This window comes from Pelophylax lessonae, assembly GCF_965119305.1.
Source record: "Pelophylax lessonae genome assembly, chromosome: 1".
Classification (NCBI taxonomy): Eukaryota; Metazoa; Chordata; class Amphibia; order Anura; family Ranidae; genus Pelophylax; species Pelophylax lessonae.
In genome coordinates this window covers 580,547,537-580,573,406 of record NC_138768.1, presented here as the reverse complement: position 1 = coordinate 580,573,406, position 25,870 = coordinate 580,547,537, and the positions used below count along the sequence as shown (strand labels likewise).

The following is a 25,870-nucleotide window of genomic DNA, read 5'->3' as shown; positions in this document are numbered from 1 at the left end:
TAATCAGTGCTATACATATGCACTGTTACTATAATAATGACACTGGCAGGGAAGGGGTTAACTTTATGAGAGAGCAAGGGGTTAAGTGTGTCCCTAGGGGCGTGCTTCTAACTGTAAAGGGGTGTGGCTTTTCATGTAACCACAGAGACATACGATCCTACATAGCAGGATTGTATGATCTCTGCTTTTACACCAGGGAGAATGACAGGCGGCTTTGTTTACATTAGCCGCCTGCCTTTCTCTCTCTCCAGCGGGAGATCGCGAGTGACCGGCGGACATCGGAGCCGCCAGTTACTCGCGCAGGGATGCCCATGAATGAGCGCTCACCCCCTATTGGCTCGCAGGCGAGTGACATACCCATACGTCACTTTGCCTGCACGGGGCTGACCGCCGCAGTATATGTACTTGTTTTTTTTTTTACATCTTGAAAATGCCTATGCCACTTACAGCTCCTAAAAGCCTGTGTGTGCATGAGGCCAAAGAATATGAGAAAGGGGGCTTCTATAGCTCCCCTTTCCCATGGGATGGCGGAAGGGAATAGGGACACATTAGCTTGGTCCAGCCATATTATTAGGTAGTTTAATCAGGGACACATTAGGTTTAGTTCAGCCATATTGTTAGTTAGTTTAATATGAGGTAGTGACCTTTTGACTCCCTAGCTTTCTTAGCCCCCTTCCCGCTCTGAGGATCCCGCTCTTTCCCGTATCTGGGCAGCTTAGACTAGGTAACTGGGCAGTTTTCAACCGTCTCTAAGTTTAGCAGCGAATGAGCCCCCTTCCCGCCTTTCCTCTCCGCCCTATGAGCCCACCAGTACCTCAGTTTAGGTCTATTTAAGCAGGGTTCCGTTATCTAAAGGTTCAATCCCCTCAAGACATCTCTTACCAGCGTTCCCCTCCCTCCCCTTGGTTTGTCGCGGCTACAATATTAACTGGTTGGGTCAACTCTGCTTTGCAGAGGGGGACAAATTGTAAAGTGGTGAAGGATGATATATTTATGTGGATATATTTTGATGGTACAACCTGAGTTGTTCATGACTAGGTCGTGGTTGTGATGTTAAATTATATATTTTGATGTCTTTATTTATGTTTTGTTAACCAGTTAATAAACAGCCGCGGCCTTTATACATCCAAACAATTTGTCTGAGTTGCCTTATTTTTCTCTTAAATATTTATGTATTTGTTTATTATTTATTTCCTACCTTAGGCTGCATTCACATGTCATCGTATAATCGCGGGCAGAACCGCCGCGATTAAAAAGTACAAGAGCTTCTTTGGAGCGTATTGCGTCCCGCGATTTTGTTTGCGCGATGTTGCCGCGATTCGGCGGGCATAAATCGCGGCAACATCGCTCAGCGTTTGGGGGGCTATTGCAAATCAACGGGCAACGCTAGGCGTCCCGCGATTTGCAATAAATCTCCGAATCGCGGGCGGAACCGCAGCGGTTCTGCCTGCGATTATACGCTGACATGTGAATGCAGCCTTAATGGTATAACAATTAGAGCCGGTTCACATTAGCGCGACACGACTCTGTACTACTTCGGGGGCGACTTGTGCATTACATTGCACCACGACTTCGGAACGACTTGCAGGGACTTCACATAATGGAAGTCTATGCAAGTCGCTCCAGGTCGCCCCGAAGTAGTACAGGACCCTTTTTCTAAGTCGGAGCGACTTGTGTCGCTCCTATTAGAACGGGTCCTGTAGCGGTCAATGGACCGCGAGGGAGCGCGACTTGTCAGGCTGACAAGTCGCCTGACAAGTCGCGCTGATGTGAACCGGCTCTTAGAGTGTATGGTTTAACAGATTCAGGTTAACTCCTTCCTGCCATTCCATAACACAGAGGGGCGTTTTTAGGCTGCAAATAAAAATGTCTGAAGCTCCTAAAAGCAGCTGTAAAAACGCCCTGTGTGCATAAAGCCTTACGCGCCTAAACGCTGTATACAGCGTTAAGCCACGTCAAGTATTTTTAAGCTGTACTAGTTGGATTTGAGAGTGGAAAATAGAAGAGGGCAGAGAAAGGCTGCTAAACGCTAACACTGCTAAACGTGGCTAAAGGCCAATGCAAAACGCTTCTAAAAGCGCGTTTTTACAGCTACTTTTTCCTTGTGTAAGAACTGGCTTTGCAGCTCGTTTTTTCAAACGCTCTGTGTGCATGAGGCCTAAAAGTTGCAGGATTGAGGAGTCACTGCTGCTGTGTGTATATGTTCAGTATATTATAGCTTTGGTTAATGAGCTGTATAAGCAATGAGCTTCTTTCAGCAAAGCTGATAAGGATAGACCGGGAAATATGTGAAAGAGAGACAAAAGCTCAGCTGGCTTCATATGAAAATGCAAGTCTCCATATGCAATATTTCATTTTTTTATATAAATCCCAACCAACGCACTACCTGTCTGGAATTTGCATGTTCTCCCTGTGCCTGTGTGTGTTTCCTCCGGGTACTCTGGTTTCCTCCTGCACTCCAAAGACATGCTGGTAGGTTTATTGGCTCCTGTCTGACTTGGCCCTAGTATGTGCATGTATGAATGTCAGTTAGATACCTTAAGAAAGAAATAAGTATTGTATTTTGTTTTAGCCTTGTCCATAATAAAGAAAGGAAATGTATGCAAAACTACTATACCATATGCAAACTGTGACCCTCCAGATGTTGCAGAACTACAAGTCCTATGAGGCATAGCAAGACTCTGACACCCAGAGGCATGATGGGACTTTTAGTTTTGCAACAGCTGGAGGGCCACAGTTTGCATATCCCTGTACTATACCTTTACCATCACCACTACCTTACAGCGGCAGCGGGCGGCTTCTTCTGAGTCAGGGGTGACTGGCGGCGCGACTCCACGAGTCCTTTCGGTCCCGCCTCCTCCTCGGCCAATGGCAAGGGGTTTGCCTTGCGGCCAATCAGGAAGCGCGTATCGGACGCGTTTCCTGATTGGCCAGGAGGAGGATCGGTGTGACAATAGCGAATTTTCATTCGCTATTGTCACACAATGGGTGGGCTCGGGACGCACTGCTCTGCGCCCCGGGTCCACTCTTTGCATCGCCCTATTAGAGCTTCTGGCTCTAATCAGGTGATGCCAAGTAAAAAAAAAAAAAACATTGTACTCCATGCGTCCGGCGCCCCTGCATGCAGATTAGGGGGCCGGATGCATGGATGGGTGCGGCGCCCCTGCGCCCTGTGTACACCAGCCGCCGCTGCTACCTTATGATCTTAGGTGAAGTATAAGCTTCCAGGAACCTTCCTTGCACCATTGCTTTCCATTTAGACCAGGTTAATATTCTGCCTTCTGTCACTGCCTGTTTTTTTCTTGGAGGTTTTTTTTTTTTACGTTGATCTCTTCTTGCATAGCTCCTCTCCAGTTGAGTTTCTTGAGATCATCCTCTGTTCAGTATTCCTTCTAATAGACATGGTTTATCACCTATACCTCTATCCTGTATACATATACTAAACCTTTCTTTGTATTTCTACATTGTGCATCCTATGAAATGATGGTGTTTAAAGCTTGTGGTGTGAAACCTTTGAAACCTTGGACAGGTCAAATAATCGAGATACCTTGCACATGTACAGTTTCTTAATCACTGCCACCGGTATACCTGTTTTATATTTTGGACTTCTGTTCATTCAGGGTATATTTACAGGGCTTTTGTGCAGTGAAATGACAGCAGTGGCAATGCCCCAATTGTTGCGCATCGCGCTGTTCATGTTTTTTTGTTAAATAAATGTTATTGCAACATTGCATAGTGATATTTCATTAAGTTCCATCCATGGCGGATCGAATGGCAGTCGGGTGTAAACGGTCAGGCGGTCCATTTACATCCCATCACCCATAGAGGAGAGAGGGCTGTGTCTAGGTCCACTCTGTATAAGTGGAGCAGACACAGACCACCAATCCGCCTGACCAGCAGGGATCAGCATACAGATTACCCGCTGAGCAGGCAGGCCGTGTGGAAGGGGCCTTTGTCTTTCTTCATCAGCTGTATGCTTTCTCATTTATTTCTAAATGATTAACAAATGGCTTCAAATCCTTTATTTGACCAGTATTGACTGCTTCAGGGGTTAATTGGTGTATATCTTTTCCAGAGTCTTCTTAGATTAACAATAAAATATAAAATCTTTAATCATAATTGGCATCCTGAAATTAAAATAATTGCCTTTAATGAATATTAAAAGAGCACCCAGTGATACACATGGAACTATATAGCATACAAAATTAAAGAACGGTTTAAGACCGGAAGATTTTCCTGCTTAATGACCAGGCCCTATTTTGCGATTCGGCACTGCGTTACTTTAACGGACAATTGCGCGGTCGTGCGACACTGTACCCAATCTAAACTGACGTCCATTTTTCCCTACAAATAGAACTTTCTTTTGGTGGTATTTGATTAACTGTGTGATTTTTATTTTTTGCGCTATAAACAAAAAAAGATCGACAATTTTGAAAAAAAAAAAAAACAATATTTTTCACATTCTGCTATATGACATTCTCCAAAAAAAATTTAAAAATCAAACATTTTTTAACATTTTAGGCCAATTTGTTTTCTGCTACATATTTTTGGTAAAAAAAAAAAAAAAACGCAATAAGCATATTTTGATACTATTGGTGATCAAGGGTTTAAGCCTAGGGGAGTGATTCTAACTGTGGGGGGTTGGGCTTGTGAAATGATCAAAGAGACATGCGATCCTTTATAGCAGGATTGCATGGTCTCTGTGATCATCCCAGGAAGAAGGATGGACGGCTGTGTTTACATCAGCCATCTGTCCTTCTCTGTCAGCGAGGAGAGATTGCCGGTGTTAGGCGGCAATCTGAGCCGCCTGACACCTGCACTGGCTTCCCCGCTGACGATAGGGTGCGGGAGCACACCTCTGGCGGCGCACACTCGCCCCCTAGTGGCCTCCCAAGCAGATGATGTTAATTAACGTGATTTTGCCTGGGAGAGCCACACTGCCGATGTAAATAGGCAGAGTGCCGACGGGAAGTGGTTAATAAAATAAATTGGTAGCCTGTCAGATTACAGAGAATTGGTAGTTAAAAAATACAAATGGTAAAAAAGGTAAACGTGATTCACTCATTATGAAAATATAGGGTTTTTAATTGTTTTCTCTTCTCTCTTGTAAAATGAAGAAGTAAATTTTTTTCATCCTTTTAGGCCAATTTGTATTCTGCTACATATTTTTGGTAAAAAAAAAATTGCTTTGTTCACCCAAACACCCCCCCCCCCCCTTCCACCTTTCTCTCTTCTTTTTATTTCACTTCTATAAAAGCAAGCGAGGGAAGTGCCGGGACTGTCATTTACATACCGTTGGTGTATACAAGAATGTTTTCTTATGTGCTTATGACTGATTTGTCAGCTAGAACTGCTTGTATATTGTTCTGGATCTTTCCCTTTGCCTGCTTCAATAAAAATGTTATATTTGAAAAAAAAAAATAAAATTGCAATAAGCGTTTGTTGATTGGTTTGCGCAAAAGATATCGCGTCTACAAACAAAGGAAAGATTTGTCATTTTTATTTATTTTTTTACTAGTAATGGCGGCTATCTGCGATTTTTAGCAGGACTGCAACATTGTGGCGGACAGAACGGACCCCTGACTGACACTTTTGACACTTTTGGGGGGACCAGTGACATTACTACAGTTAGAGTGCTAAAAATATGCACTGTTAGGCTTCTTTCACATGGTCCGCCTCCGCAGGCGGATCCGTGTTGCTCAGCGGGGATCGATCCGCGATCCCCGCTGAGCCGGGCGGATGACAGCTCCGTCTCCGCTTGCAGAGCGGAGAGGGAGGTGTCTCAGCACCCGCTGCCCTCTATGGGGGATCGGAGGAGAGCGGACCGCTTGTCCGCTCTCATCAGATCCGCTCCGCTCCGATTACTGAACGGATGGAAAAATAGGGTTTCCATCCGTGCAGATTTCAGCACAGGATCGGATGCGGATGGCAGCGGGTGTCAGCGGAGGTGACCTCCGCTGACACCCGCTGCCCCATAGAGCTGCATGGAGGATCCGATCAGATCCGCCTAAAAAACTGACAGGCGGATCTGATCGGACCGCCCGTGTGAAAGAGCCCTTACTGTAAAAATGACACTGGCAGGAAGGGGTAGACCTAGGGGAGTGTTTACTAACTGTGGGGGGAGGTACTTGTGAAATAACCATAGAGACCTGTGATCCTCTATAGAAGGATCACAGGCGCTCTGCGATCATTTCAGAGAGAACAAAAGTCAGTTGTGTTTACAACAGCTGACCGGTGTTCTCTCTCAGTGGGGATCGATCGCGGGTGCCCGGTTGCAATCAATGCCCCCAGTCCCGTGCATCGGCATCCCCACTGCAGCGCGCACTTGCCCCTAGGAGCGATCTTGCAGATTGCCAATATATATGCGGCGGGCGGTCGGCAAGTGGTTAACATAGGGGAGAAGTTCCTCTTTAATGTTAGACTCTAGAAATGAAAGGAAGATGTATGTAATAACTTGCCTGCTTAATGTGAACTTACATTTTCAGATTTTAATTGCTTTTTGAATTTTTATATAGTTTTATATACTCCCAAATAAAACAACTGAGACTTCAACTAGGTGAACATGTGAACAGAAAAGTATGAGTACAAATAGGCGAATATGCATTTGTGAATTCCAGATCAGCATAGTCACGATTTCATAACTGGCAATTGCCAGCGAATATCCTATATGAAACTGCACTGCAGTATTTAGCTATGATCATGTGTGTACATGTATGCCAATAAATATGGGGTGTGCTCTATCTCAGGGGTTCCCAAACTTTTCAGACCGCGACCCCCAATATTAGATTGCTGACGACCCGCGACCCCTCCCCCTCCCCCTCGTATGTAAGATTTGCGATTTGGTTACATACTGACAGAGCTAAAACAAAAAGGAACACAATCTCTAAGCCAGGCTATTTTATTAACAAATTACAGCCCACCAGCAGTGTCCATACATGCAGCCCACCAGCAGTGTCCATACATGCAGCCCACCAGCAGTGTCAATGAATGCAGCCCACCAGCAGTGTCCATACATGCAGCCCACCAGCAGTGTCCATACATGCAGCCCACCAGCAGTGTCAATGAATGCAGCCCACCAGCAGTGTCCATACATGCAGCCCACCAGCAGTGTCCATACATGCAGCCCACCAGCAGTGTCCATACATGCAGCCCACCAGCAGTGTCCATACATGCAGCCCACCAGCAGTGTCCATACATGCAGCCCACCAGCAGTGTCAATGAATGCAGCCCACCAGCAGTGTCCATACATGCAGCCCACCAGCAGTGTCAATGAATGCAGCCCACCAGCAGTGTCCATACATGCAGCCCACCAGCAGTGTCAATGAATGCAGCCCACCAGCAGTGTCCATACATGCAGCCCACCAGCAGTGTCCATACATGCAGCCCACCAGCAGTGTCAATGAATGCAGCCCACCAGCAGTGTCCATACATGCAGCCCACCAGCAGTGTCCATACATGCAGCCCACCAGCAGTGTCCATACATGCAGCCCACCAGCAGTGTCCATACATGCAGCCCACCAGCAGTGTCAATGAATGCAGCCCACCAGCAGTGTCCATACATGCAGCCCACCAGCAGTGTCCATACATGCAGCCCACCAGCAGTGTCCATACATGCAGCCCACCAGCAGTGTCCATACATGCAGCCCACCAAGTGTCCATACATGCAGCCTAGCAAGCGCAATGTCCAAATATGCAGCATCGCAAGCGCCATTGGAACTAACCTCATTTTGTTTCAAAAAAGACCGGGAAGCAGCGCCGAGAGCAGAAGGGGCGGGCCGGGCCGAGAAGGAAGGACGAGCTGTCATACCGTAAGAGCAGAAGGGGGCGGGCCGAGCCGAGGAGAAGGGAGAACAAGCGAGCGCAGTCATCGGAAGTCCCGTCTCCTCTGCCGAGACGTGTGACGTCTGTCATAGGCGGGACTACCGATGACTGCGCTCGCTCGTTCTCTCTTCTCCTCGGCTCGGGCCGCCCCTTCTGCTCTAATGACAGCTAGTCCTTCCTTCTCCTCGGCCCGGCCCGCCCCTTCTGCTCTCGGCGATGCTTCCTGGCCGTTTTTTTTTTTAATATCGGCGTATAACACGCATCTCGCGACCCCCCTCTCCCCACTCCGCGACCCCCCGGGGGGTCGCGACCCCCACTTTGGGAACCACTGCTCTATCTCATGTGTGGCTATTTATTTATGTTACAATTATTGTGCATAGTTTGTTTTCTTCTTTTAATAACAAATGCTGTTCTGAAGGTTTATTACAGAGTAATGTCTGCTATTCCATGAGGTTACATGTATTTATCTTTTACAGTTACATATCTGTTATATGTTTTTTTTTTTTTTTTTCATGTTACATTTATTTTTTAGGACACTTTAGAGTTCTAATTATCTATGTTCATTCTTTAATCATAATAAACTATTATGGAAGTCTAATTGTACTTGGCACATTGGCTTAGTGGTCTGCGCTCATGAGCAAAAAGCTCTTTAGGGCTCTTTCACACACGGAGTCTTTCGGACGGACTCCGTTTATCTCAGCGGGGGATCGATCCGCCGATCCCCCGCTGAGCAGGAGGATGACAGCTGTTCTCCGTGCTGTGTGCGGAGACACAGCTGTCAGGTCCCCATACATCTCTATGGGGGAATCGGATGGGAACGGACCGTCGGTCCGTTCTCATCCGATCCGCTGGACGGATGGAAAATAGGGTTTCCATCCGTCCAGATTTGACGGATCGGATCGGATGTCAGCGGACATGTCTCCGCTGACATCCGATGCCCCATAGAGATGCATGGGGGGACCGTTCAGATCCGCCAAAAAAACGGTAGGCGGATCTGAACGGTCCGCCTGTGTGAAAGGGGCCTAAGTCTTAAGTTCAAATCCCAAACATGCTAACACCCTGTGTGTTCACTAGCGTTTGTTTATTTAATTTCCACACAATAATATTTTTGCTAAATAACATACAATTGCATGCAAATTATGGAAACAATCATTCTGATGTGACAGTGGCAATAAGATGTTTGCCTATTTTACGCATACTCTGCTGATACCCCGCTTGGGATTTGAACCCATGGTCTGAGTGTTCCTAGGTTGAAGTACTACCCACTAAGCCATTGAGATGAGCACAATTATGTTTAGCATATACAGTAGTACCATGCTTAATGAATGAACAAAGATCAAGAGAATCTATATTCCCCTAAAATACAAATGCAAGATCATTGCTAAATCGTCAAAAATTTGAAGAAATGACTTGTTTTGCTTCTTTCGCTGGTATTTATATTATCATTGATGTAAGTCCCCATTCACACTAGCGCTACTTGTCAGGCGACTTGGTCGCCTGACAAGTCGCGGTGGGTCGCCTGCCATTGATTAGCACAGGACCCGTTCTAATAGGAGCGACACAAGTCGCTCCGACTTAGAAAAAGGGTCCTGTACTACTTTGGGGCGACCTGGAGGAGACTTGCATTGACTTCAATGATATGAAGTCCGTGCATGTCGCGCCGAGGTCGCGGTGCACGCTGTGCACCGGGACTTCACAGGTCGCCCCAGCAAGTCGCGTTGCCCCTGTCTGAACGGGGTCTAAGAGTTCTAGCTCTATTCTATATATGTCAAACTTTTGTCTAAATTGTATCTAATGAAAATTTTGAGTTCTTATTTATATGTGTTCATTCTGTAAACATGGTACTTCTTTATATTCTTGGTATGATTGTACCCAGCACAGTGACTTAACCTTTAGCACTCTTAGCTAGCAGCATTTAGGTCACGAGTTAAAATCCCACCTCCCTAGAATTGCAATGGCAAACGCATATGTGTTTTGGCGAGATAAATTGTATCACGCTGAGGGCAAATTTGCTTTCGCCTACGCACATATCCGTTTGCCATTTAAACTTCAGGGAGGTGCATGGTGCTTTCACATGCATGGTGCTTCCAGCTCTGTGGTGTTAAACAGCCCCAAGTCCTTGAGGTGCAAAAAAATAATCAATGCAGATATACCCTGGAAGCACTGAGTGCCATTGACCAACCTGTTTCTGCGATATGCCATCTGGTTCCAAGGCTGGTTATGGCTGATTACTGTTAGCATACTCCTATAGGAACTTCTCTAATTTTAGGGCTTTTTGCTTGGTAAGAGGTTGCAATTGGTGCTGGTGTGCACAGAGGCGGCTCTAGGCTTTGTGAGACCTAAGGCAAAACTTGGACATGAGGCCCCACTCACGCCCATAATGGGAAAAATAATACAAGCGATAAAAATTAACTGTATAAATTGCATATATTAAGAACCTTAACCTTTGTACTATAAATTCACAGTTTCTAGAATTTTCTCTAACCAATTCTTCTTTAATCAAAGATCATTTAAAATCGGGTATGTATGTATATATATATATATATATATATATATATATATATATATATATATATATTCAGTATGTCTGCTCTTACATCACAGTCCCCAGCATTTCCCTATTGGTCATGATTCCCGGAGTCCCTTCTTACATCAGAGTTCAGTGTCCCCCCTTACATAAGAGTTCTCCATTAAATCAGATTCCCCCCAGCATCTCCTCCTTACACCAGAGTCCACAGAATTCCTGTTTACATGGGAGTCCCCCTCTTAAATCAAATTTCACAGAGCCCCCTTTACATCAGAGTCTTCAGAGTTTCCCCCTTACACTGGAAGAGGGAACTCTGAAGACTCTGATGTAAGAGGAGTTCTGGGAACCCAGATTTAGGGGGAATGTTGGGGACTCTGAAGTAAGGGGAGTTCTGGGAACCACGATTTAAGGGGGAATGCTGGAGACACTGATGTAAGGAGAGTTCTGGGAACCCTGATTTGAGGGGGAAAGCTGGGGACTCTGGTGTAAAAGGGAACTATGTGGTACCCAAAGCTCCCCCTTGCATCAGAGTTTCCAAAGACCCCCTTACACTTCCCTTCCTCAGTCCGCCACAGTCTAGGGCACGACAAGTCCCACTGCAGAAGGCTGCCATACCTGAGTCCCCACAGAGGGCACTGTAAATTTCAGTATAATGCACTGCCCTTCCTCTCTGAGGAATGGAAGCCTGCTATGCTTGGACTTGTACTGCTCTCTGCAGGGGACTGAGGAACTACTGCCTGCTATGCTAAGACTTGTAGTGCCCTCTGTGGGGACTAAGGCATGGCAGCCTGCTATTCTGGAACTTGTAGTGCCCTCTGTGAGGGACTGAGGATTCCTGAGTCCTCCACATTCTAGGGCACTATAAGTCCCAGCATAGTGGGCTGTCATTCCTCAGTCCCTCACAGCTGGGGGAAAAACAACAGAGTTAAACATCTAAATGACAACTCCAACCAAAACTACCAATAATGTACAGAGTCCATATGCTACAGTATATAATGTCAAAGCCCCGCTACCCCTCACCTTCCACCTTGGGTGCTGTCATTGTGTAGGGCAAAGGGCTCCAGCTCCACCATGTTTGGCTTTGATGTCAGATATGCAGGACTGGCTTAGCTCCACTCTCTTCCCTGGCAACTGACTCTGGTGTCACAGGGGGCATCTCCTTCTCCCTCAGCCACCCAGGGACCCTCTCCTTCTCCCCCAGCCACCCAGGGGCCCTCTCCTTCTTCCCCAGCCACCCAGGGGCCCCTCTCATTTTCCTCCAGCCACCCAGGGGCTCTCTCCTTCTCCTCCAGCCACTCAGGGGCCCTGTCCTTCTTCTCCTCCAGCCACCCAGGGGCCCTCTCCTTCTTCTCCTCCAGCCACCCAGGGTCCCTCTCCTTCTTCTCCTCTAGCCACCCAGGGTCCCTCTCCTTCTCCTCCTTCAGCCACCCAGGGTCCCTCTCCTTCTCCTCCAGCCACCTAGGGGCCCTCTCCTTCTCCTCCAGCCACCCAGGGGCCTTCTCCCTCTCCTCCAGCCACCCAGGGGCCCTGTCCTTCTCCCCCAGCCACCCAGGGTCCTTCTCCTTCTCCCCCAGCCACCCAGGGGCCCTCTCCTTCGCCCCCAGCTACCCAGGGGCCCTCTCCTTCTCCCCCAGCCACCCAGGGGCCCTCTCCATCTCCCCCAACCACCCAGGGGCCCTCTTTCTCTCCTCCAGCCACACAGGGGCCCTCTCCTTTTCCCCTAGCCACCCAGGGGCCCTCCCCTTTTCCCCTAACCACCCAGGGGCCCTTTCCTTTTCCCCTAGCCACCCAGGGGCCCTTTCCCTTTCCCCTAGCCACCCAGGGACCCTCTCCCTTTCCCCTAGCCACCAAGGGAACCATTCCTTTTCCCCTAGCCACCCAGGGACCCTCTCCTTTTCCCCTAGCCACCCAGGGACCCTCTCCTTTTCCCCTAGCCACTCAAGGACCCTCTCCTTTTCCCCTAGCCACCAAGGGACCCTCTCCTTCTCTTCCAGCTACCCTCTCCTCTCCCAGCCACCCAGGGCCTTCTTCTTCTCCTCCTCCTCCACCAACCATTTTAGGACTTTTCCAACTTCCCTGGGGCTACTCACCCCCTTTGCGTAGTAGACACCACAAATCTATGACCAGCCTACAGAGTGACAAGTCGGGCCTGGTTACCTGTATGTTCCTGGGCCAGGGCAGAGCTCTTCTCCCAGAGCAACTACCGATGATAGCAGAGTGAGCCACTCTACTGATGCAGGTACACGCCCACATATATTCCTCCACATTTTAGGATTACATGATCAGACGCCCAATCCCCAGCCAGAGAAGGTGGGGTAAGTGTCAGCGGACAACAGACACCTGGCAGCCGCAGTGAAGGGACTGCAGCACACTGCTGCAACTTTTATAACCGAGGATTTAAAGCAATCTTTTACTTGGGAGATTTCCCTGACTGCGCCCTTCTAAATGTTGTCGCTCCGCCACTGGGCCCCTGTAGGTGTGAGGCCTTAGGCGACTGCCTAATTTGCCTAAGTAGAGAGCCGCCTATGGGTGTGCATTTCTCAGGGCTGCTATTTGTCCTTTCCTGTGGAACACATATGGCAAGATTTGCAATGGTGGTGGAACCCTCCTACACCTAAATACTACATTTCTTTCGGTACTTACCTATAGGTGGTGGAATTACATCAGGCAGGAGTTCTATTTCTTGATTTATTCTGTTATATTTGGTAATTTTTGATGTGTAAGTGTAGAATAGTGGTGTTACCCTCTGAATTTTGGTAATTACATTCTGCTTTGGATTAATGATGTTTGTACACATATTACATTTTTGTGGTGAAAATGATGATCATTTGGATGGCGGTATACAGAAATATATATACGGCAGAGAATCTATCTATCTATCTATCTATCTATCTATCTATCTATCTATCTATCTATCTATCTATCTATCTATCTATCTATCTATCTATCTAAAATATGTTAACAAAATATATATATATATATATATATATATATATATATATATATATATATATATATATATATACACTGCTCCAAAAAATTAAAGGAACACTTTGAAAACACATCAGATCTCAGTGGGGAAAATATCATGCTGGATATCTATACTGATATAGACTGGGTAATGTGTTAGGAATTAAAGGATGCCACATTGTTTGATTGAAATGAAAATGATCAATCTACAGAGGGCTGAATGTAAAGACACCCAAAAAATCAAAGTGAAAAAATGATGCAGCAGACTACTCCATTTTGCTGAAATTTCATTGTAGCAACTCAAAATGGTACTCAATAGTTTGTATGGCCCCCATGTGCTTGTATGCATGCCTGACAACATCGGGGCATGCTCTTAATGAGACGACGGATGGTGTTCTGGGGTATTTCCTCCCAGATCTGGACCAGGGCATCAATGAGCTCCTGAACAGACTGAGGTGCAACCTGGTGGTGTCAGATGGACTCAGACATAATATCCCAGAGGTGTTCTATTGGATTTAGGTCAGGCGATCGTGGGGGCCATTCAATGGTATCAGTTCCTTCATCCTCCAGGAACTGGCTACACATGAGGCCGGGCATGGTCACGCACCAGGAGGAACCCAGGACCCACTGCACTAGCGTAGGGTCTTACAGTGGGTCCAAGGATTTCATCCCGATACCTAATGGCAGTCAGGGTGGCATTGTGTAGCCTGTAGAAATCTGTGCGTCCCTCCATGGATATGCCTCTCCTGACCATCACTGACCTACCACCAAACCGATCATGCTGAATGATGTTACAGGCAGCATAATGTTCTCCATGGCTTCTCCAGACCCTTTCACGTCTGTCACATGTGCTCAGGGGGATCCTGCTCTAATCTGTGAAAAGCACAGGGCTCCAGTGGTGAACCTGCAAATTCTGGTGTTCAGTGGCAAATGCCAATCGAGCTCCACGGTGCCGAGCAGTGACCACAGGGCCCACTTGAGGACGTTGGGCCCTCAGGCCACCCTCATGAACCCTGTTTCTGATTGTTTGGTCAGAGACATTCACACCTGTGGCCTGCTGGAGGTCATTTTGTAGGGCTCTGGCAGTGCCCATCCTGTTCCTCCTTGCGCAAAGGAGCAGATATTGGTCCTGCTGATGGGTTACCTTCTACAGCTCTGTCCAGCTCTCCTATAGTAACTGCCTTTCTCCTGTAATCTCCTCCATGCTCACAGCAAAACTTGCCATGGCATGTATTGATGTGCCATCCTGGAGGAGTTGGACTGCCTGTCCAACCTCTAGGGTCCAGGTAACGCCTTATGCTACCAGTAGTGACACTGACCCTAGCCAAATGCAAAACTAATTAAAACAGAAAAGAGTAGTAGGGAACAAAATGCCAGTGGCCTGCACCTGTGGAACCATTCCTGTGTTTAAGGTTGTCTCATTGTTGCCCATCTAGTGCAACTGTTGTTAACACCAAAGCAGCTGAAACTGATTAACAACCCCCTCTGCTACTTAACTGACCAGATCAATATCCCAGGAGTTTAATTGACTTGATGCTATACTCTAATTAAAAAGTGTTCCTTCAATTTTTGATTTTGTGAGTAAATATTCACCACATGCTATAGTGAATACCATTTTTGACTAGTTTTAGTCGCTTGTGACCATTTGTTCACCCAACTGCTGACTAGGTGCTATAGTGAATTAGACCCTGAGCCCTTAGGAACTCTCTGCACAGCTGTTTTTTAACTCTAGTGCTGCCTGCAAGCCTAATTGACTGTCCTCAATCGCGCCATCAGTGTTATTGGGCCCCAACGCTGGCCGGCTAAAGAGCCCGCAACAAAGACTGACCTTGTAGTTGCTACCCAGAGACCCTGGCCCCTTCTTAGTTAATAGGTACCTCTCAGTGGGCGCAACACCATACCCTAGCCATTCCATTAGAGGTACTCTAACCCAGTTGTAGGTAGGGTTATTATTCACATTGCAGTTAACACTTTTATGTACTGTTTATTGCTAAATGTGCTGATTCACGTGTTGATTTCCATTTAGTGGTAAAGAACCTGATCCTAAGTTATTCTGGCATAACTATTACTCTGTCTAGCAGACTGTGTTTAAATCTACCTGCTGTGTGCTCATTTATAATCGACCCTCCATTCAGTTCTAACGTGTATCAATATATTGAGTTCATTTACCACTAAACGGTCTTGTGTCTGTTTTCTTGTAGCATACCACAACCAGGTTAAAGGTATCTATGCTCATGTACTTGTACATGCTTGCAGTGATTTTCTTTTAGCCAGGTATGTCAAAGGGGCTGGGGTTGTTCTTGGAGTCGAGAAGCAGAACAGAAAACCCAAATTACCAAGCATCTAGCACTGCGTTTATATACTAGCCACCAGAAAAAAGAACAACCATACAGGCAATGTCATGCAGACGAGCTGCGAGTCTGGTGGAGATGTGAATATGAAATATGCCTTCTAGCTACTACATACATAAATAAGCAGGCAGGCCAATACAGCATTCAAAGATATTCATACTATGAGAATACAGAGTAAACGGAATGCCTTGATAACCAGTTTTGCTCCGTTTTGCTGTATAAATTTATAAAAGTTTCAAGAGATAATGAGACAGGTGGACTTTGGGTAATGCTGATAAATTATGTATGGAAATAATTGATGGTTTAGGTAAGTACAGCTCATACGTGCCAGAGGTTATGAGAACCTACAATCTATAGAGCAGAGCTAAGCCTCAGAAGAGGTTTATAGCTGGGTGCGGGATTTATCATATTATACTGTGCAGCAGTTAATGCCATACTCGTGTGTCATCTGTCAGACCTAAAGCACATTTTATGACAGCAAAATCTAACGAAAAGAGGAAGAAAAAGAAACAATATTTCCATTCATGTGCATAAATGTTGGTGTTAGGGAATATGCTGTATGTAAATAGTAAAGTACATTATAATAGTAGTAGATCCATAGAATGATTTGTGTGGAACGAAAATTGATCGAAAGGAGATGTATTCGAGCAGCACACCCCACCTGCACAGTGCTTCTGCTTTTTATGCAGGCATTGCAGTAGTACACCAGTAAATCCCACTACAGTAATGTGGTTATTAGAGAAACCCTGCTTGTGACACAGAAATTCATTTTTCGACATATTAACTGCAGAATGCCTGCTGCCTCCTCCATACACAGTTAAAGCCTGAAAAAAAAAGATGAGTTTAAAAAGTGTCCAGATTTAAAGAATAAGATCAGCTTTTCACAAAAAAATGAAAAGGTGAACTAACTACAAATATCCTGACCACCCATCTGGACCAGGCTGCATATATCCCATGATGCCCCATGCATCAGCGATCTATACATCATACACCGCAATACACAGCCCAGGAGTGAGTAGCCATCATAATGCTCACAATGGCAAGCGCTCATTGGTCAGCGAGGCCACTTACCTGTGCTGACCATTGAGAAGCACATCTTTTTTTTTTTTGGACACCTTACCAGAAGAAGTCACGAACAATGCCAGCCGGCAGGAACAGCAGCAACATTAAACTGGAACTTCCACCTGCCTACAAAAGTAGAGCCAGCTCAAAAATGTAATGTTATTGCCAACATGTAGCCATGCCATCATCAGCCTGCCATCTTGTTCACCTTCCTGCCGCCACCACTGCCAAAAGAAAAGGTTAGTATGCTGCTTCTAATGCTTTGTGAGAAAGAGGAAAGCCAGTTTCAACCAATGTAAGTGGGCACTGAAAACTGCCCACCACTGTAAGTGGGTACTAAGCACTGACCACCAATGTAAGAGGGACAATAAGCACTGACAAACCATGTAAGGGGGCAATAAACACTGACCACAAATGTAAGAGGGGCAATAAACTCTGACCACCAAAGCAAGGAGGGCACTGATCACTGTCCACCAATGTACAGTACATTGAGCACAAATATAAGGGGACACTGAGAACTAACCTTCAATGGAAGATGGTACTTAACATTTGTTGCCAGTGTAAGGGAGAGGTTGAACAAGGAGCACCGGTGTAAGGGAGTCTACTAATCACCAGTGTAGGGGGCATTCTGATTGCCAGTGTAAGGGGTACACTGACCACCAATGAAGGGAGCACACTGACTGTCAACATAAGGAGACACTTACTTCTGACCATTGCACTCCACTGCGGTTACATAGTCCTGCCCCTGCACTCTGACTACTGCACTGTAAGCACTATGTTGTACATTACATAGTCCTGCCCCCTCCACTCTTTTTACTATGTTGTAAGTTACATTGGTCTGATCACTCACGCAATATGTTGTATATTGTATATATTGTTTGTGTGTGTGTGTATATATATATATATATATATATAGATATATATATCTATATATATATATATACACACACACACATTGTAAAAACACTGCTCAAACAAATTAAATGTACCCTTGGAAAACGCATCAGATCTCAATGGGGAAAAATATCATGTTGGATATCTATACTGATAAGGACTGGGTAATATGTTAGGAATGAAAGGATGCCACATCGTTTGGAAATGGAAATGAAAATGATCAACCTACAGAGAGCTGAATGTAAAGACACTCCAAAAATCAAAGTGAAAAAATGATGCAGCAGGCTAGTCCATTTAGCTGAACTTTCATTGCAGCAACTCAGAATGGTACTCAGTAGTTTGTATGGCCCCCACATGCTTGTATGCATGTCCGATAACATCAGACATGACGTTGTGTCCTGGGATATTTCCTCCCAGGTCTGGACCATGGCATCACTGAGCTCCTGAACAGACTGAGGTGCAACCTGGCAGCGTCGGATGGACCGAAACATAATGTCCCAGAGGTGTTCTATTGGATTTAGGCCAGACGAGCGTGGGGGTCATTCATCCTACATCCCTACATCCTCCAGGAACTGGCTGCATACTCTCGCCACATAAGGCCAGGGATTGTTGTGCACAAGGAGGAACCCAGGACCCTTTGCAGTAGCATAGGGTATGATAATGGGTCCAAGGATTTCATCCTGATACCTAATGGCAGTCAGGGTGCCATTGTCTAGCCTGTAGAGGTCTGTGCGTCCCTCCATAGATATGCCTCTTCAAATTATCACTGACCCGCCACCAAACCGATCATGCTGAACGATGTTACAGGCAGCATAACATTCTCCACGGCTTCTCCAGACCCTTTCACCCAGTGTGTAGCTCCGCTCTGACACATTTCATGCCAATGCACATCTTCAGGAGACTCTATTTTTATAGACTGAAGATCCTCTTTAACTTTCTGTGCTACCAGTTTTGGTATGCACAGTAAGAAGGGGACACAGCAGGAACAATTTGAATGCAAAAGATGTGCAGCATCAGGCAAGTCTACACAGTTTCTGATTTTTCCCCCTTCCTTTGTGGCTTCCAGTGGTTTATTTTTATTGACTCCCCAACTGTTTTCTAGCTGAAAACAAAGGGGTGCTCCCTTACATTCTTTTCAAGCTCAGTATTGCAGGAAATGTGTTGTGGCTCCTTTCTCCAGATAAAAAATGATGTAAAATAAAAGTTTTGATATAATGGCAATAACCTATGTGTTTTAATCCTTTTCTGGGATCGAGTAGGTGTAAACCTCAATTGACATAATGTGAACTTTTAAACATTTAGTCCTCTATTTGACCCAAGATTTTCATGAGTTTGACATAGGTGCCCTAAAGCAGGGGTGTCAAATGTAATTTTATCGCAGACCGAATCAGCATTATGATTGCCCTCAAAGGGCTGGTTGTATATTTAGGACAAATACTCTTTTTTGTAGGAGTTCTGTCCACCTCTCTGCTGTCGACTGCAGAGATAGATGGCAGACAAGATCCTTTCCCGAGGGTGCACAGAGAAGCCCAGGATCTGGCAAAGGAGTTCTGTCCTCCTCTCTGCTGCCAACTGCTGAGACAAGGTGGGGGCGGAGATGGGGGGGGGGGGGTCCTGCAACTGTGGGGGAGTTGCAAGGACCACATGAAATAGCCTGGCAGGCCGCATTCAGCCCGCGGGCCTTGTGTTTGACACGTGCCCTAAAGTATCACCTTAAACCCTAACCCCCACCCACCAATTAGACCCTTAGCTATATCCATTAAGAGGAAATTAACTCTGGAAGCTGTACCCAGAAAAGACAGGCAGATAGCATAGATCTATTTACCAGAATTTGTCGTGGGCTCCCTGCAGCTGATCTTTTCCTAGTTCCTTTGTTTGTTCTCCAGAGTTCCTTGTAAAGGTGTCCATTTTAGCATAGATAGGATTTTATTTATCTAATGTTAAGCCGACCATAGATGGTTCAAATCTAACAGGAACCAGCTGAGATTCGAACCATGTATGGGCAGGCTGAATGTACCCAAGTTGATCGATTGATTAACTTGGGTACAACAAGCCTGCGGGATTTTATATGCAGTTATTGCTAGCGGGTGTTAAAGCCACTAGCAATAATTACTTTCTTCTCCCGCTAGGGACAGTCTCCCCCTGCTGAGAGAACACAATGGCCCCACAGTAGGGATTCCCCTGTCAGCACTAGTTGAGGGAAATAAATTTGCTCCGTCTATAGCCGGCCTTAAAGCGGTAGTAAACTCTGCCACTCCAATGCCGCTTTGCATCTAGTCCATTATATTAAGTTACTGTAAATCAGCCCCAATCGCATATTACTTACTTTTTTTCAACTTTTATGAATCGTGTCTCCAGGGATCAGGCTGCGCCACTTTAGGTATTGTTTCCGGAGTCTGCATTGCATATTACTTCCGCCATTTCTTGTATGTCTAGCTGTAATCCCACACAGGCGCGTTTGCGTCTTAGCAAAGCCTCATTTTCGAACTGACGTTCCTATGGTGACCGTGTGCCACCACTCATAGCTGACCTGTTGATTTATTCATGATAATTGCTTTTTATAATTACTTCGCCGTTCTTGCAATGTGTGCCTGTCAGGCCACTGTATGCTGCGGCTAATTGCCGCTATAGTATGCAGTCCGATGATAAGGTTTACACCCCATGTGATGTCACACAGTCACATGGGGTGTAGCAGGAAGTTCAGCGGAAATCACAGCATCCTGTCAATAGACAGAAGGCACTCGGAGTGTGCCGTACAAAAAAAACGGGAGAGGTGTGTAGCACCCTACAAGGTAGGTGCTAGGTAAAAGTATAGTGGGCCTTGGCTGCCTAACAGCAGGGCCATGATTTTAGCTGGTTGTCATGTCTTCCAGGTGTGTCTGCGGAGAGGGGAGTCTCCCCACTGGCTCCATGAGAGGATTTTCATTGGGCAGTGGAGGAAACCCAATCAGAGACACACTTAGGCCTGTATCTACCCCAGAAGGCAGATTCTGCCGCAGAGGATTCTGGGAGTGGGTATAAGTTTTGAGGGAACTCATGACACAGCGTCTTTGGTGGGAAGCAGAGTCCCAGGAGGGAGAGTACGGCTGTCTGTCCTCCTGTCAGAAGGATCGGGTGTTCCGGTGGCTGCCTGGGAATCACGAGAATGCTGAGTTGAGCTGCAGAGGGGATCCGGTGTGCCAAGGACCAGTGGAGGAAAAGGGATTCAGTTCCAAGAAAGCCTGCCAAGGTCGTGAGTACTGTGAACTGCCCCTAGGGGTCTGCCAAGTGTAGAGGGGACCACTCCAGAGAAGGTTCCAGGGATCCAGAAGTCAGCTAGCTGTAAAGGGGGTGCCTAGTCAGAGGACCCTGAAGTGTTAGAGGGGGTACCTAGCTAGAGGACCCTGAAGTGTTAGAGGGGGTAATTAGTCAGAGGACCCTGAAGTGTAAAAGGGGGCACCAGTGGTTGGGCCCTGAAGAGTCAGTGTGCAGTGTACAGAGTTAAGAGTTGCAGCAGCACAAACAGTGACAAGGAGCTACCTCAGCCAGTGAAGGGTTGGAGGGAGCTGTTCAGTTACTTTTGAGCTAAAATCGAGTGTCAGGAGTCAAGTGTTCTACAGTCCTGGATCTTCTGAGTTAACAAACAAGTTAAAGTCGAGGTTCCAGCAAAATTTCAGCATAACAGTATCTTTGAACGCCAGGAAGCGCTGGTCGGCATTCAGCATTTTTGCACAAAGTCCCAGTTAAGCCTAGAAGAGCCAGAGGAGTATCTCACTCATTCCCTTCTCCCATCCCCAATATACAATAAACAAAACAAACCAAAGATGCCGGAATGGCCATTGTCTCAGTTCTCACACCTGGGTTCACAACTTAAATGTTTGGGAAGTGTTACCGATACCGATGGCAGACCCACCTCAGACCCAAGGCCTGGAAACATTGCTACATGTGCATGCACCGCTGACTTCACTACACATATTCGGACAGATTACAAGAAAACAAAGCAAATTAGGAGACAACTAAAGGCAGCAATCATTAGGGGTTTTTATGCTGATTGAAATGTGATAAAGTTGTGGGGGAGAGTTTACTACCACTTTAAGGGTCCTTTCACACGATGGGGGCGCCCCACGGACTCCGGTTTGCTCAGTGGGGATTGATCCACCAATCCCCGCTGAGCAGGCGGATGACATCTCCGTCTCCGCTTACTTTGCAGAGACAGAGCTGTCAGAGCCCCGCTCTCCTCTATGGGAGATCAAATTAAAACTGACCGCCTGTCCATTTTCATCTGATCCCATCCAATCTGATCCTCCAGACGGATGAAAAATATTGTTTCCATCTGTCTGTATTTCACGGACAGGATCGGATCGGATAGCAGTGGGTGTCAGCGGACATGTCTCCGCTGACATCCGCTGCTTCATAGGGGTACATGGAGCATCCGATCAGGTCTGCCTGAAAAACTGACAGGGGGACCTGATTGGAAAGCCCGTGTGAAAGGATCCTAAGACGAACGTCAGCAAGGCAGCAATCACAGCCCGGGACCTCACTGATTCCAGCCAACAAAAATGTGCATTTTCTTTTTTAATTTCTTAAAGTTAAGTAAATTTCTTAAGTTCACTTCTGTCATGTAATGCATCCTGAATATTCTTTGAAACACAGTAGCCAGTGAAAAGGTATTGCTAGCAGCTCCTGGGTCATTTCTTGGTAATGTAGGCACGAAAGCCTAGCAAGGTCACAGCATCTTGAGCAGAAGGTTTCCCAATGTTGGCTGCAGAAAACACCAACGGAAAAGCCACCTCTAATGAACTACCAGGGGACAGTCACTACAGTTAGTCTTCTTTGTATGAGTGACCCTTCCATGACATGACAGGAAGATGCAGGGACAGAATCCTATATATGCACACCATTAAGATAGGTTGGAATCTCACGTTGACTGCATTTGAGAAGTGAAAGGCAGAGAATTCCTGATACGGCCAAAGCATTAACATTTAAATATTTATGCTTCTCACATGCCCTGGGTTCTGTTTAATGCTTACCTTATTAGCAGCTAAAATATTCCAGGCTTTGTGCCCAAACCATTTAATATGTGCACCAAATTCTCACGGGAAGGTACTGTCACCAGAACAGGATTATTTGACCTGGATTAGTCTGATTTTTATAAACATGCTTCAAAGTATTCTTTTTGCACAAACTTGTCATAGCTCTAACTAGCAGGGCCTTCTGAGTCCTACTGTATTTATTTGTATTGTAATTGTACTGTCTGACCTCATGCTGTAAAGCGCTGCGCAAAATGTTGGTGCTATATAAATCCTGTAAAATAATTAGAATATATACATATTATATACAATACATATATAGTGTTGCGACTAGTCTGATATGCTGCAAAAAAAAAAAACATTTTACAGTGCCTTAAAAAAGTATCCATACCCCTTAAAATTTTCCACATGGTACAACCATAAATGTAAATGCTATTTTATTGGGATTTTACGTGATAGACCAACACAATGTGTCACATAATTGTGAAGTGGAAGGAAAATGAGAAATCGTTTTTGAAATTTTTTACAAATAAATATGTGCAAAGTGTGGTGTGCATTTGTATTCAGCCCCCTTTACTCTGATACCTCTAACTAAAATCAAGTGGAACCTATTGCCTTCTGCAGTGAATTATTAGTAAGTAGAGTCCACCTGTGTGTAACTTAATCTCACCATAAATATAACTGTTCTGTGGAGCCCTCAGGGGTTTGTTAGAGAACCTTAGTGAACAAACAGCATCATGAAGGCCAAGGAACACACCAGACAGGTCAGGGATAAAGTTGTGGAAAAGTTTAAAGCAGGGTTAGGATATAAAAAAGTATCCCAAACTTTGAACATCTCAGGGAGCACTGTTCAATTCATCATCCAAAAATGGAAAGAGTATGGAAGAACTGCAAACCTAGCAAGACATGGCCATCCACCTAAACTGACAGACTAGGCAAGGAGAGCATTAATCAGAGAAGCCACCAAGAAGCCCATGGTAACTCTGGAGGAGCTGCAGAGATCCACAGCTCAGGTGGGAGAATCTGTCCACAGGACAACTTGTAGGGTCCTTTCACACAGGCGATCTGATCCAATCCGCAGTTTTTCAGGTGGACCTTATTGGATGCTCCATGCATTCCTATGGGGCAGCAGATGTCAGCGGAGACATGTCAGCTGACACCCGCTGCTATCCAATCCGATCCTGTCTGTGAAATCCGGACGGATGAAAACCCTATTTTCCATCCATCTGGCAGATCGGATGGGATCGGATGAGAATGGACAAGCGGTCCGTTCTCATCCAATCTCCCCATAGAGGACAGCGGGGATCTGACAGCTCCATCTCTGCACACAGAGCGGAGACAGAGCTGTCATCCACCTGCTCAGCGGGGATCGGCGGATCGATCCCCCGCTGAGCAGAACGGACCTCGTCGGACGGCGCACCGTGTGAAAGGACCTTTAGTCGTAAACTCCACAAATCTGGCCTTTATGGAAGAGTAGCAAGAAGAAAACCATTGGTAAAAGAAAGAAGTCCGTTTGCAGTTTGCGAGAAGCCATGTGGAGGACACAGCAAACATGTGGAAGAAGGTGCTCTGGTCAGAGGATACGAAAATTTAACTTTTTAGCCTAAAAGCAAAATGCTATGTGTGGTGGAAAACAAACACTGCACATTGCCCTGAACACACCATCCCTATCATGAAATGTGGTGGCAGCATCATGTTATGGGGATGCTTTTCTTCAGCAGGGATGGGGAAGCTGGTGAGAGTTGATGGGAAATGGCTGGAGCCAAATACAGGGCAATCGTAGAAGAAAACCTGTTAGAGTCTGCAAAAGACATAAGACCAGAGTTGTATAAAGTACTCGAAACCCATACTTGAGTAAAAGTACAAGTGCTCAATCAAAAAGTGACTTGAGTAGAAGTGGAAGTGCTCGATCAAAAAGTGACTTGAGTAGAAGTACTAAAGTATTCAACATTTTTTGTACTTAAGTATTGCAAGTAGTTTTTAAAAAAAATGTTCTACTCAAGTACTGAAAGTAAAAGTACCAGTAGTTTTGAAAAGAAAATTGCTACTCAAGTACTGAAAGTAAAAGTACAAGTACTGTGTTATGTAGGTATTAAAGAAAGAAGTCAAAAGTTTGAACATCATATTGTTTTTTATTATTTCAAATGCAGCTTTTATTTATACATACGGTAGCATTTATTTTGGTATGCGCTGATAATACACATGTTTTGAGCTTCATGAAACCTGCCATCTACTGTTCTGGCAGTGGTAACTTTTATAATAGTAACGAGTAACTATGCAGCACAAAAAAAAAATATTGGAGTAGAAATATTGAAGTCATTGAAAAAATGTAGTGAAGTAAAAGTGGAAGTAGGAGAAAAAAATTCTACTCTAGGAAAGTACAGATACCGCATTTCGGTACTTAAGTACAGTAGTGAAGTAGTTCTACTTAGTTACTATACATCTCTGCATGAGACTGGGGTGAAGGTTCACCTTCCAGTAGGACAACAACCCTAAACATACAGCCAGAACTACAATGGAATGGTTTAGATCAAAGATATTCATGTGTTAGAATGGCCATGTTAAAGTCCAGACCTAAATCCAATTGAGAATTTGTGGCAAGACTTGAAAATTGCAGATCACAGATGCTTTCCATCCAATCTGACAGAGTTTGAGCTATTTTGCAAAGAAGAATGAGTAAAAATGTCACTTTCTAGATGTGCAAAGCTGATAGAGACATCCCCAAAAAGACTTGCAGCTGTAATTACAGCGAAAGATGGTTTTAAATAGTAATAAGTATTGACTCAGTGGGCCTGAATACAAATGCACGCCACACTTTTCACATATTTGTTTGTAAAAAATGTTAAAAACCAATTTATCCTTTTCCTTCCACTTCACAATTATGTCCTACTTTGTGTTTGTCTATCACATAAAATCCCAATAAAATACATTTACGTTTTTGGTTGTAACATGACAAAATGTGGAAACGTTCAAAGGGTATGAATACTTTTTCAAAGCACTGTATATAAATGAAGCCATTGCAGAGTAGGGCCACATTCACACTGGTTTGTTTTATGTGCACTGCAGCAAAAAAAAAAAAATCCTGCTTGATGCGCTTTTATTTATTTATTTATTTATTTTACAGCATTAGGGGCGGTATTTACCATGAACTAGGAGCGTCCTGTGTGCTTGTGGCTGCTTTGATCAGTTGGAATCCCATCCCTCTGCTCTTCATTCATGGTAAGTGCCGTTTTTTT

The 25,870-nt window shown here is 45.4% G+C and overlaps 1 protein-coding gene across 1 annotated transcript in view; it reads left to right on the top strand.

The window, feature by feature from the left end:
• GPRIN3 (GPRIN family member 3) overlaps positions 1–25,870 on the top strand; it is a 293,285-nt gene that overhangs the window by 150,800 nt on the left and 116,615 nt on the right. The window contains exon 2 of the mRNA XM_082255532.1: positions 25,759–25,853. The gene's annotated coding sequence lies outside the window, so the exon portion shown is untranslated. The remainder of the gene's footprint in view (positions 1–25,758; positions 25,854–25,870) is intronic.